Source organism: Lepidothrix coronata, unplaced genomic scaffold (genome assembly GCF_001604755.1).
Source record: "Lepidothrix coronata isolate B3197 unplaced genomic scaffold, Lepidothrix_coronata-1.0 Scaffold51, whole genome shotgun sequence".
Classification (NCBI taxonomy): Eukaryota; Metazoa; Chordata; class Aves; order Passeriformes; family Pipridae; genus Lepidothrix; species Lepidothrix coronata.
The window spans coordinates 910,438-924,730 of record NW_016690231.1 but is presented as its reverse complement, the minus strand read 5'-3'; the positions used below and the strand labels follow the sequence as shown (position 1 = coordinate 924,730).

Sequence of the window (14,293 nt, the reverse complement as noted above, 5' to 3'; positions counted from 1 at the left end):
TTGACCTTCTCGTCCTGCTCAATAAATCTGGGGAGCTGTTTGACATGAACAGCTAGAAATAGTGCTTTTAAAAGAAAAAGCTTTGCTATTGTGCTTTTGTTAAATGTTTGCTTTTCCCATACCGTGTTCCCTGGCTTTCTCTTTGATTTTGTTGCTGGACATACCGGGGAAATAACTCTAGTTTTTCACTAAATGTTGTCTTAAACATAAAGTCCTCAAGGCTGTTATCTTAGTAATTGTGATGGACTTACAACTCTGTGCAAAAATATTTCAAATATTATTCTTTAGTTTCAAGTGTCATTGGGTATTGCAGGACAAAGCTGTTGCAGAGTAGATTTAAATCAATAGAGATCATGTAGACTCCTGTAATTTATAGGTGCTTTCCTTGGTAACCTCCTTCATCTGCCTTGTAAGCCTCAGGAAACCCTATAAATTCAGGTGGTGGCAGGGTAGAGCTTCTCTTCCAACTGGGATGTGGTTGTGTCTTTTTCTTAACCCTCCTTTTTCCTTTCTGCCTTCATAATTTAAAACAGTGTACTCCAGAATAAGAAAATTCAGTGATAATACATGACTGATAATACATCTGTGAATTTGTTTAGGTTCATTGCACTGGAATTGTTAGGGGTTCTCTAGTTTATTTAAGCACTCTGTGTTCCACTTGCCCATTTCAGGAACAGACTGAATCATTTCTCGATGCAAATAGGATGTTGATTCCCTTGAGGGGAAAGTAGCCCTTTCAGCTGGGCCCTCGAGTGAGCATTTCTTTGTCTGCAGATTCCCTGGAATCACGGTCCTGCTCGCCGGAGGTGGCGGAATCCTGGTTTTGTTTGGGTGCTCGTTTGTGTTCACACTACCTGTGGCCTTCTCAGGGAGGAAGGGGTTTGGTTTGTCTGTGGTGCTGTTCATCCTGCCTGACCCTCAGCTGCTGTACCTGTCAAATTACCTGCCGTGGCTTGTTGAGTTTTAGATAGATGGATCTAGTTAGCAGCTCTAAGGGGTTTGGGGTTTTTTTTAATACATGAAGGAAAGTACATGAGGAGCAGAATGCTAACAGTAAAAAAAGGTGTATTTAATGTGTTTTGACCCGTGCAGTACAGCTGTGTTCGTGTCTTCTGGGTTTTCTGTGTTCATAGGCAGAAAAGCCTAAGGGAGAGTGGAAGGTTGTAGTTAATCACTTTAGGTCATGCATTTCAGCGAGCCTGTAAATTCTTCTTCCTTATCAAAACAAAAAAAAAAAATCTCATGGTTTTAATTTTCACGCTGTCTGTCATAGTTGAGGATCAGGCAGAGATATGGCATTTTATCTTTGCTGTTGGAGCAATGGTTCTCGATCCATTCTGAGGTCTTTTTTACAGAATAACTGTTCAGTCTGATAGCACAACAGTGTAGTAGAGAATGCTTTGCTTAATGGAAGGTGGTAGTTTTAAGCCATGAGTTGTCAGATACGTTTATTGTGCAGTTACAGGGCCTCTAGAAAGTAGTTCTTTAGCTGTAATGATCAGTATTCAATAAAACTAAGTGAAATGGACTTGGAGGTGGATGACAAGTCTATACAATCCATACAGGTAAAGATATGAGAGGTACTAGAATGGACTTGTGCCACGTTAACTGAAGACCTAATGTGCTTAGTTAAAGACAGCTGTGAAATTGTAATTAGAAAGAATGAAGAGTAATTTCTAATCATGGTTTTGGCTTCTGCTGGGAGTAGCCATCCTTCCTCAGATTCTGGGTCCCAAAAGCAGCACTGTACCTGAGAGCACTGGTAAAGAAAACAAATGCTGAACACTCTCCTGTGGCCGTGAGCAGGGAGGGCAGGAGTCACCTTCTCGGAGTCCTCCCTGGGCCGTCCCCCTTCTGCTGCTGAGGGATGAAAACTGCTGAAGTTTGTGCCGAGTATCTGCACTGGCATGGAAGTAAGTAAAGAGTTTATGAAATTGAGAAGGCTCTTGAAGGCTGGAACTGTTAAAATACGTGTGCACACTGTACCACACACAGCTTTGATCTGGCTGTGAAACCTCCAGTGCTGGCTTGCCTCGGGGCCATGGAGTTGTGAAGGGGAAAGGAGTCACTTAAAGTGACTTTTGCCAAAAACTCTTCAGTTCTCTTGTTATTCCTGCTTCAGAAAGTACTTCACTAGCATTTCAAATTCAGGCACTGAGGCTGCCCTTCTTCAGCACTTGTCCCCAAAGCATTTCACTGGAGGATGATCCTGATATGAGGGAGTATGAAGTCATAGATGTGGCAGGATAAGAAAGCTTGTGTGGCCTGTGTGTGTACAGCTTTGGGATGGCAATAGGCATTCCCAGCAGAGCATTCCTGAGGCTGTGTTGCTTAACCACCTGTCCTGGAGGTTATGAGGTGGTGAGGTGGTGTATGTGGAGAATCAATCTGGCTGCGGTTTTTGGTTGAGTTACACTGCAGTGAGTAAAAATAAATATTAAAAAAAAAGTATGTGTGCTCCAGGACTTTTCCAATGTAGAAATACTCATTATGGAATATAAAATGGGGGGTGGGGGGTGGGAAGCATGTTAAGCAGTTGCATTTGAAACTGGATGGACTGGCCATTTACAACAAGGCTGTTGGCAAACATTTGATCTCAACTACTTTTCTCTGAGGAGTTCACTTCTGCCACTAACTTAAGGTTTTGATTCAGTAGGAATAGAATCAGGGCCACTAGGTGAAAATAGTTGTGTCTCTGTATTTGAGTGTTAAAGTAACAAGGCATTTCTCTAAATATGAGGATTTTGGCATGTTCTCATCATGTCTTTACCTGTTCCCACATCTGTTCCTCAGTTGTGCTAAGTTATTTCCTCTGTGGTAGCAAAATTGTGCAACTGTGGGCAGGGAAACCTCTCAGAAGCCCCTGGTTCAGATTTCCCCACTGCTTGTTCTCCTTTCTGAAAATACTTGTGTGTATTGTTTTGTGAGATGGGAAATTCAACTTTGGGGTTAGGGAGATCCTCTTCTGCTGCTGGCTGTTGGTTTCCCACAGTATAAAACAAGTCACCCTCTTGGTTATGCAAACACACCTTTAGGACCATTCTGTGGGCACAGACCAGTGAATTGATCCAGCTTAAAAACTGAAGCAAACCCTGCATGCTCCAGGAAAAGAGGAATGGCATCCTGACCCAGGCCATTGGAGGCCCTTGGGAGGGCTTTACCTTCCTCCTGGAAGTGAACCAAGGAGGAGAAGGGGCTCTGTATTAAGTAGGTTATCAGGAGAAAGAAAAGGGCAAGGAATGAAGGGAAGTGTGTGGGCAGGAGTTCTGTAACTGCTCCTGCTGGTGAACAGGGTGACAGCACAGGGGTTTCATGTCTCAAATGCCTTGGCCTGGGAGCTCTGTATACGTTTGGTTTGGTCAGATCTTCTCAAGGACAGACAGGAGCAGTAAAAAGACTATATTCTTTTAAAACTGCTGTTGTTTTAGTAGCATGTGAGAAATGAAACATAGAATTTTGCTAGCAGGTTTTCTTTGGTTTTGTTTTTCCAATGGAGGTTTGAAGAGTGAATGGTATCCCTGAAATAAATCCGGAGACTAGAGAGAGCATATTTCAGATTCTTGGATGAAAGGAAAACTCCAAGTCAGACTTTGATAGTTTTACATTTCACAATGTCCTTTGTGTCTCCTGTATCTCATTAGGTTGCAGCTAGACTTTGGGATCCTTCTTTTGATTCATTTGTCTGCATGCCTGAGAGTGAACAGCTGTGACTGTACCTGAGAGGAGCCTGATGAGCAGCACTTGCTTTTTAGGGAAGCACAGTTTTTTGTATCTGCAGAGGGACAGGCAGGATCCCTTCTGTGATTAAGGGGTGGTGACTCCATGAGCTCAGTGCTCCCTGAATGCTGCAGAAATGTGCAAATTCATACCTTTAGTGGTGTTCTGTGCCTCTTTGATGAGTCAAGCCCACACCTGCTTCCAGCAGGAAATGCCTGAGTTTTCCCTTTTGGCTAATCCCACACATCTATCCTTAGCATCACAACACTTCAGCATTCGAAAAACAAAGTGAAAACTGTTCTAAGTAAACTTGGAGAATTTTTGAGGTTTGGAATTTCTGCCTCTGCAAGCTAAATCTCTTAGCACAGCTCTGAACTTTTATTTTTAGTAGAACTTTCTCAGCCAGACTATTGTAATGTTCAGAGAGATGTTCCTGAAAGCCTGTAATGAAATCAGAGTGTGAGGGCTTATTTTTGTACTATAGAGAATGTATTTTTGTGTGTGTTTGTGTGTATATATGTGTGTGTGTATAAAAATACATATGTGGAGGAGATGAGAAGATGATTTAATTTAAGTAGCATTACTCTGGACGTGTGTAGTGTAACACTGATCAGAAGAATCATCTGGAATGTTCAAAGTCTTTTCAGAGTACAAACCTACAGTTGATTAAGGAGCTGATAAAAGAGATGCAGCCCAAGTAGTTTATAGATGGTGGAGCCCTGAGATATGGACAGGTCCTGTGTGTGATGAGGATGGTTCTGCTGTTTGAATTGTAAATGCTTTCAAATCGTTTTAGTAAGTTTTGCATCTGAAGGTATTTGCATCCCTCTCTTTTGGTAGGATTCTCAAGAGAATTCAGTGTAGAGGGAATAAAGGCCCTTTTGGCTCCCAGGCACAGCAGCAAGTGGGCCTTGGCTGGTTGGGGGTGTGAGGAGTTTAACAAAGAAACAAATGTTTGTACCAATGTCATGCAGAGATGAGAGCTCCACATTTGAATGAGATGAAGTTACTTGGTTAGGCAGTTCAATACAGGCTGTTGAAAGTATGTTAATTCCCAGTAGCTCTGGAGAAAGGTTTGGTAAGGAAACCAGTGTGTCAGACTACACGTGGTGCTTCACAGAGTGCTGTGCTGCAGCAATGCAAAACAAATTATTTTGTTTTGAATGGACAGAACGACTCACTTAGAGAACAGATGATGCAGGTGGCTAGATCACCGGTGAACCAAACTGATTCTTTATATGAAGTGGTGTCTGGAAGCTTTTTCATGGCACCACTGTCTTGCATTGGCATAAATCCTGTAAAGTGACTGCTCTGGTTCTGCATCAGGTTGTGTTCCTGTTCTCCCAAGGACATCATTAACTTCCAGGCACCTTGCTGGTGTAACCTTCTCTCCTCACTGTGGCATCAGAATGGCAGCTCTGAAATCATGGAAACTCGGGAACTGGAGCCCTGCCCAGTGCCTGGGTTTGGGTGTGCACAGAGGCTGCAGTACAGCCATCGGGGTTCAGAGGGGCTGGACCTGCTGCCTGCTCTGCAAACGGGAGGGAAGCAGAGTTCTGTCTCCAGCCCAGGAAGGGAGGCAGCCTGGGCAGTGGCAGTGGGTGCCAGCTGACACAGGGGGTTGGGTGAAGTTGAGCACACAGTTTTCTGGATGAAATTTCAATTAATCAGTTATGTGGAAAGCCTGTCCTTACCTTCTAGCACTGCCATGCAAGCTAGTAGGTCTTTATTTATTAAATATATGGCAACTTCCTGAAGTCTGCTAGTTATGGCATTAATTGTCTTCTGCAGGGTGATTGATTGTGTCTGAACAATAAGTGTCAGAACTTGATGCCGCAGCTCCTGTTTTATTTTTTTTTCTCACCCCCTCTCCATGTGTTTTAATAAGCTTACTATACTTTCCATTTCTTCATTCCCCTCTTTGCCCAACAGGAATAGACTATGGTATGTTTACAAGAGTTTTAAGGAATGCATTTCTCCAATTAGCATATGTAAATGTGTGCTAGAGGAGGAACATTTCACATTTGTCCTTAGCAGTTCCATCTCATCTGGGTCATTCTTTCTGCCCAGACATGTTGTTTTATTACCCGAGGTTACAATGCATCTTGGTCATGGCGACACATTTATCTTGTGTTTTATGATGCAATCTTATCACATCCCATTTCTTTTCCCTTTCCTAGTGGGCTTTTCATCTGTCAGTGGCAGCCGTGACACCCGTTAGTGGCACAGTGATGCCAGGGCTATGCATTAGTGCACACTGTTGGCAGTTTTTAAGGGTAATACTTTGCTTCTGAGGTGCAATATTCATTTTAGCAGGTTGTTTCTGGAGGGAAAGAGCCATTTGTAATTACATCAGACCCAGCAGCCATCAGTCATTTGAGGTGTAGGAGGTGGCAAAGACGACTTCCTTGGGTAACACTGAGGAAATATGAGGCAAACAGAAGGTGACACTGCACCCTTCTGTGACTGCAGGGAGGTGCAAAGAAGCACTAATTCATTTTTTATGTACTAGTGATGGACCTTATTCACAGTTGCAGCTTCTGTATTTTAACCCACAAACCCAAGTATCTTCCACCAGCTGTATGAGAAAGCAGAGCGAGAATGTTGTTCAGTTCCATTGCTGAAAAAGTTGTGGCCCTTCTCAATGTGTTGGATTTAAAAATGTCTTCTTTCCTACATTTTCTTCAAGGGCCAAATCTTCAAAGAGAAAACTGCTGCTATATAGGTAAGCAAAAATGAGGGACAGGCTTTCAACCCTTTGAAGCGAGTATACCCCAACTGCAGATGTGATTAGAGATCAATTAAAAAGTGCTGCACCAATCTGCTGAGTAATTTGGAAAGCCTGACTCTGATTCTAGTGTGTAAGTAGGAACTGAAGCATCTGCCTGCAAGTTTCTTTAAATCTAGTGTGACACACTGTTAATCCAGTAAGTTTTTCTCCTTGATTTTTGAGACTCCAGTCAAAATCATGTTTGTGTTTCATTTACATAGGATCAGTTTTATTTTTCTTTCTCTCGCAAAGCTGGCACTTCAAAATTTCAGCTCAACAGTGCCAGTACAAACTTTTCAGTACTCTAATGTAATTTTCTTCCTTTGCTGCCTCTACCAAGAGGCATAGCAGATATTGTGTAACACCCATCCCAAGCTTGGCTGAATTCCAGAGCCTTTCCAGAAAAAGAGACAGTGGTAAAATCAGCATCTGCCGTGTAAGTCAAGATAGCAAAGGAAGAGTCGTGTCCACAGCAGCTGAAGTGCTGGCATAAATATACTGCAAATGTGTGGGGGTATTTCATGAGTTGTTGCTCTTTGAATTTTCTTGTTCAGAGAAACTTGGCTGAGGTGTATTATGTGGATACTGTTTTGGCAACTGGAATCACAAAAATATTTACAAAGTCTGTTGGGTTCTTCCCCCATGCTCTTATCCCTCCTTCCTGTATTTAAAATTAACTTAAGTGTTTTGTTTTATTCTTCTAAAGAATCCAGAGTTTTCTTTTAAAGGGACAGGGAGAATCAGTTTGCTCCTGGTTGTAAATGATAGAGAAGCGTTTTTAAAAAATGCATTTAAATTTTAAGTTAATGATTGAAACACAACACTTACACTGTGCTTATTCTCATGTTTCCTGTAGATTTTTGGGTGGCTAACAAATTGGGAAAAGGTACTTTTCTTCACTCTTAAAAGTCAACTCCATGTTCTGCTGAGACCAAAAGGTGGAGATGGCTTTGTTGGGTACTCCACAAGATATCCAAAGCAGAAATATTGTTCTGTGGTTCTGTTTCTGTGCTGTGTATCCCATCCTGTGGGGGGTGCAGCACTGAATGCCTGTAGGATCGTGTGGGCTCCTGGTTCCATCCAGAATGAACACAGGCTGTTCACTTGGCTGGGAGGTGTGTTTGGGAAGGTGCACACCCAGTGTGTGGGGAGGTGATGGGAGGTGATGATCTCCACTGCACAAAATCATCTCAGTACTGGCCCTGGCAACTGTGCATGACCATTTCTCAGAATTGTTCCCAGTTTCCCTGGCTGACAGTGCCCTTCAGCCTGGGCTTACAGGGCTACTTCCCACTTTTTTTCCTGGTCCCTGAAATTCTGGGCTGGGTTCTGGTAATGCCCACAGCAGTTCAGAGCTGGTATTCTGCAGAACTCATGTCTCATTAGCTCTGGAGAAGGGCTGTCACAGTCCAGACTTGGGGCTACAGGCAGGGCCAGGGCTCTGTAAAATTGTGTCTTTGGATTTAGCTGAGAATGGAAGGAAAGGGAAGAGTGTCATGAGCAGATCAATGGCATTGGAAATGAAGGAGTTAAGAATAGAAATCTGATTGCACAGCTGAAATCTCAGTTGGAACTTGTGGTCTCTGGAGAGCAAATGCCATTCAGCCCCGTTGCACAGAGTTATTTGGTTCCTAATTGCAGTGGACACGTCCCAGAATGCAGCCTGGCCCTGCACGGGGCTGGGGGTGAGTCTGTGTGGGCAACACTGTGCTCCACATTCAGGGCATCATTCACTCCCCTCTGACACCAGCATCCCTTCTGCCTGCCTTATTCACTCACTAGGGTTATGAAATTTGAATGAACCTCTCCCCAAGTAAGATGTTGGTCACCTGGGATTGCAGTTTAATGACCTGACCCTTCTCTTTTTGTCTTCCGTGGCAGTTTTAGCCCCTTGCCTTGGTGACAAGGGTGCAGCTTCAGTACCAGAAAAGTAATTATTTTATTGTAAAAATTGCATTGATGTTTCAGCTTGGGAGAGGGGGAGGACACCTCAAACAAAAAGATTTTCTGGTGTAACATCAATTTTTTATTAATCTTTCGTGTTTAATTCAGATCCAGTTTTATAAACCCAGCAATAGTGGGAGAACTGTGCAGCTCCATCCTGCAATGGTTGTGAGGAGTAGAGAAATCTGCCTGAAGTATTTTTTTAATATTTTATATTTCCAGTATTGATTGCATTTTCTGAATAAACTGTGTGATGTAGATGAGCAGATGAGGACAACTGCAGTTACATCTGGAACCCAGAAAGTTTCAGTGGGGTGGAGACTTTGTTTACCACTCCAGCTTATAGTGGGTTGGATCAGTGTTACAGGTCTAAGTGCCTTAAAAATATAAATTCCCAGAGTAAAATTTGTTTCTGGTTATACTGTTATATTTTCTGTCACTCATCATCTTTGTCTTCATAGCTCTTTAGCTGCTGCAGTGTGTTGCTGGCATCCAAGGTGTCGTGGCTATGATTTAGGAGAAGAGAGTCTTCATTAGCTCTTGGATTTTTGTGTAACATCAGCTCCATCATGGAAGCATGAAGTGTTAGATGGTGGTGATGATCAGACTTGGTGCATCTGTACGAGAATGTTTCGGTTTACAAAGGGTCACCCTCAGTCTGAAAGAGATAACTGAAGTCTTCTCAAGAGTTTGGCTTTAAACCCACTGTTCACCCTCTCCAGAAGTACTGAGCAGTGCTAATGCAGGTAGACTAGGTAGGAAAAAAGGCATGATTATGGGGCATTCTTAATTGTTTATTTTGTCCCTCTGAGCATAAATAGGATGTGTTGTGTTTTAACCTAGAAAGTGGGTTTGTGTTACTCCTGCTGCTTTACTGAGGTTGGAGTGAGCTGCTGTGTGAGTTCCCTCCCTGGGCAGCCCGAGTGTTGCTCCTCCTGTGGAGTTCCTCCCTTAACACAGATAAGCAGGAGTCAGGTTTGTGGCTGTTTTCTGGTGAGATTGAATGCCCCAAGATAAAAGGAGACCCAGCTCCCTGAATTTGGGGCTGGGTCAGCAGTAACCTTGGATTGGTGCAGTTCAGTGCAGTGTTCCTGGGGATGGCTGGGACTGAGAGCACAGGTCATGGCCACCTCCCTGCTTAACCTGTCCCTAGGCTGACAGGAATTTCATAAAGTCACAGCTAGAGCCCATAATCTCCATCACATTTTTTCCATGAATCTTGATCTGTCTCATACCTATACCTGGAATATTTCCTGGATGCAAACCTTCCACTGCTCCCTGCTTGGTAAGCAACTGAATTTGACTTCTGGTGTGCTCTCTGAGGTCCTGTAGAACTTGCTTTTACTTGATGTCAGTCTGTTTAGCATCACAGCAAGTCATGTAAATAGTGATCATCTCTGACTGGGTGTTTTGTAGGAGAAAGTGTCAGTGCTGGCTTAGTTTTCCTGGAAGTTTTCTGGTCTGGAGCTTAGAGCCTCCCTGGGTGTTTTCCATGGGTCGTTTCATGAATAGGTTCTATGATCAGACTGTGTGTATGATTCATAAGAGAAATTAAATTTAGTCCTGTTACCTGGTCCCCTTTAGGTATTGTACTTGGTTTAGGAAAACGTGTGTATTTGTTTGAGTTTTGAGCAGGTGAATTAAAAATGCTGTAGTTTTTATACTCTTGTAGAGCTGCCTGCCTGCCTTAGCTGGGGTGGGGCTTTATTTGGTTTTGTCCAGCTTTAGCACAGAGCAGATGCTGCTGAGGGTGCTGCCTGGAGGGAAGGATGAGAGTTTTGTTCTCAGCAGAATCATTACTGCTGTGTGTTTCCTCAAAAAGGAAAGGTTTCAGAACCTCTGGGTGTGTACATTCTTCCATTTCTGAAGTAACACTGCCGTGCATTTGATGTACCATGAGGGTACATTGGGCTGCACCATGACAATTTGGAATGTGTCTCTGTGTATATGGTTTGGTTTTTCTTTCTTAAAATTTCTTTCTTTCCTCCCTGCCCCACAGATACCAATATGCTAAAAGACTTCTTTTTCTTTTGAAAAGAAATGAAGCCCCACATCGTTTATATCAGACCAAGTGCATATTATCAGTGGTCTCATGCTTTGCTTAAATATTTTATAAGATGGTTGCATTGTCTGCCAGCTCTGCCTTCTCTCTGTTGTCTGATTGAGCATTTCCACTTAGTAATTTAGACAGGCTTGAAATGTGTAAGCTTTTAGCAGATATTTGATTTCAGACATGCTTTGTTCTAAACGTTCCCCTTTGTTGTGCTCAAGTGACAGAGCTTTGAGTGATAAGAAACTTCTTTTCCCCTGGAGTTCTGATTGTACAATGCTGAAGTAATTAATATCTGTAAAGAATCTTCTGCCCCTTCGTGCCTCCAGGTGAGGCAGAAGCTGTGCAAGTTCACACCAGAGGGTTGGGTTGAACATGACTCTGGAGTGCAGCTCCAGTGGCTGATGTTGGGAGCAGTGTGATGACCCCTGAGTTTTGGGGGAGGGTTGAGTTTCGTTCTTATTTGGGCCAGAACTACTTCTTACGTTGGAGTCATTTACCCTGAGGGCGGGTGAAAGCAGCTTGTTGCTTGGGCCCAACCTCCAGAGTTTCTCTCTCTGCTGATGTTGGTTTCTGCCTTCTACCTGTCCAGGCAGATTTAGTGGAATGGATTTTTGATTCTTTGCTTAGTCAGAGTTGTTTTAGGAGCATCATTATCTCTGAAGGTGATTTAATTTACAGGAAACACATTCAGGTTCTTGCAGTGTGTGCATCAAGAAAATTTGAGTAGATAATTAATCTGAGGAACTGGAAATTAATTGGGAGGGAAATTGTTGTTTTAAAGATGTGCTAAATAATTACCATTTTTCTATATTTAGCTGACTATTGAAGTGATACAAGAGGTAAAGAAGATAAATCTCTGTAGCCGAGTACACTCCTTATTCTGGAGGGACAATGCACTAATTCAAACGGCCAAATATTTCTTCCTTTAACTCATTGGATAATCTAAGTGCAGAAAGCTGTTGGCTATCAGGAAGGTTTGGGAGCTGCTTGATGCCTCACTGTAATATGCTTTTGAAAATCTCAGCTTCCTTCATAGTTTTCCAGAACTAACAAGCATCCACCTGAGTATGTAGGTACTTCATAGCAGGGGGCCTGGAGGCTCTGCTGTTCCTCAGGCTCTGGGTGATGTCTGAGTGGAAGAGGTGGTGTCAAGCACACCAGGGCCCTGCTAATGGTGCTCAGGGTGTTGGAGGAAATTTTTACCTATCTTTACACTCCACAAGGCCTTGTAGATGGCTTAAATATTGCAAACTGTCAGAGTAGATAGATCCAGGCTCTGTGTTACCTGAGGGGGCTGCTGAGTTGCTACCAGAAGAGAGCAGGAGGCTGTTAAATGGAGAGTGTTGATGGCACAGAAAGGTTTTTTTGCTGGTGCTGAGTTGAACTTTCAGCCATCTGGTGATGATGGTGGCACTCTTGCAGTCAGTCTCTCCTTGTTTCATTGAAGTTAATTGAAATGTGGTGACTGAAGATGGTGTGCAGTGTATCAGCTGCATTTCTGGGTGACAGCAGCAAGGATCAGTTGGGAAAGCACATCAGAGCACACCGTGCCTGCTGGCTCAGCAGCTCATTGAGGAGTGTTTCCTCCTGAGGTGGCTGTGAATGTCACCCTGTGTGGGGGGGGGCAGTGTGTCAGTGTGATGGACAGTCTGTTAGAGGTTACATGGAATTAATTCTGGGCACCAGTGATGTAAAGGTTAAACAGGCAGAGAGTGGGACAGAGAGCAGATACTGTTGGAGTATTAAGAATCTATTGCAGGTGTAAAGAACACACATGAGATGCTTCTTACTCCCTGTGGGGACCGTGTGATTGAGGGTGCCTGATATCAGGGGGTCGATTTGTAGGGTGGGAACCTCAGAAAACTGTTCTTTAAGTAAGTCAGGTCTCACAGGCAGAGGGTGGAGGGGGGTTTATAACGCTGACTGATGAAGAGCTGGATTTTAAGGAGCTTTTCAAAAGGGAGATTGTGAAGGGTATGTTTGCATGCTTTGGCTTCTTAAAGAGATCACTTTAGCAGGATCACCAGAGGCTGAAGGTGAGCAGAGACAGCTCTGCCAGGCCATCTGATCCAGCTGGGAGTGGGGAGATGAGCCAGAATGGGCAAGCTTTAGCACATCTCCACCTTCCTGGTCAGCTGCAGAGGTAACTTTGAAAGAGCTTTTTGCTGTTTCACGCAAAGGAATGAATTCTGGAGGGATTGTCAACACTGCTGTTGAGATAAAGGTAAGTAGGCTACAGTTCCTGGATGCTGTGCTCTGCAACAAAGGGAATGTAACTTTGAGGTTATCTGAGGGAGAACCTCAGTGTTTCTGCGTTTTGGGAAGTCTGGCTTTCAGACCATGCCTGAAAGTATACTGAAAGAGAGATGCTTTAAACTGTGTGGAACAGGTATTTCTTATTTGAATTTGTATCACTTCAGATTATGGCATACTAACTACTTGGACAGACATATTGGAGATTGAGTAGAGTCTGAAAGACAAACTGTTCTAAAGTGTTCCAGTCCTATTTTTATATCTGTATTTGCCTGTCTGATGAGCAAAAAGAAACTCCTGGCCTTCTGTGCCACAGTAAGAAAGCAGTGCTGACTGAAGTCTGTTTATTTAGCCCCAAGTCAAGCTGATCATTACTATGCATGTGTTTAGAGCCACTGCAGATTTGAATATGGGGGAGGCAATTCAGAAAGGCTTTGAGGTTTCTTTTTCCCTGTTGGCTTGCTTTAGGTGGGGAGTGTCTGCAGAGGAACTAGAATGCAGATCTATAATTTCTAAAACAGTAGGATATATTTGGGTGACTAACATGGAGCAAGGGAATCACCAAGTGGCTGAGGTTGGAAGGGACTCCTGGAGGTCACCTGGAGCTCAAGCAGAGTCACCCAGAGCTGGTTGCCCAGGAGCATTGTCCAGATGGCTTTGGAATATCCCCGAGGATGGATCCTCTGCAGCCTCCCAGGGCAGTCTGTGCCAGTGCCCAGTCACTCTCACAGTGAAAAAGTGTTTGCTGGATTAAACTTACTGATTGGTGCATCTCAAGCTTGCATTGCTCTTCTTAATGTAACTAGTCTTCCAAAAAGGGAAGATTAAAAAAAAAAAAGTATGCAAGTTTTGGCAGCGTTTGGTGTCTGAACTGCTCACTGTCAAATCTGCACCATGGGCTATCAATTTTCCTGCTCAGTGGTGCCACGAGAGTGGCCACACCAAGAGAAGAGTCATTACTCACCTGCAAATCTCTTCTAAAAGTTGGTGTGTTAACTGGAAGGGTTACCCTTAAAGAGGGCGAGGGAAGGAGAGAAATGCTTACCAAATGCTCTCAGCTGGTTGCAAACAGAAGGCTTTATTTACTTTAGATAAGCCCCTTTTCTGTCTATTGCATAATTTCTGTCATACTTTTGTTTGCTTATTAAAAAAAAAAAAGGCAAAATTAACCTTAAAGGAAGTGCCTTCAGTGCCTAATTTTCTCCCAGGAATGGTATTCTAGATTGCTTCAGAGATGTGTCCTCAGTATTGAATTTTGGGTCTGTGTAGTAAACTTTATTGATCGTTTGGAGTGGGTCGGTTGGGGAGCTGCTCTCTGGGTGAAGCACGTCAGCTTTATACAAATTCTAATGCTCTTGGCTGGGGCTGAATGGAAGTTACTCGAGTGAGAATTTCCCAGTGGCACTGGAGCCTGAAAATTGGCATTGTGCAATGTGCCTCGTTACAATGAGGCAGCTTTACTGGAATACAACAAAAAAACCATGTTCTTAGATCTTTTTTTTTAAAAGGCGGATTTGATTGTTTTCCATAGGTGATTCAGAAGATCAAACTTCCTT

General features: G+C 43.3%; 1 protein-coding gene across 16 annotated transcripts in view; it reads left to right on the top strand.

Annotated features, from left to right (window-relative positions):
- The window catches only part of ARVCF (armadillo repeat gene deleted in velocardiofacial syndrome), a 245,961-nt gene that overhangs the window by 112,628 nt on the left and 119,040 nt on the right, over window positions 1-14,293 (top strand). The gene's annotated exons all lie outside the window — the stretch shown is intronic.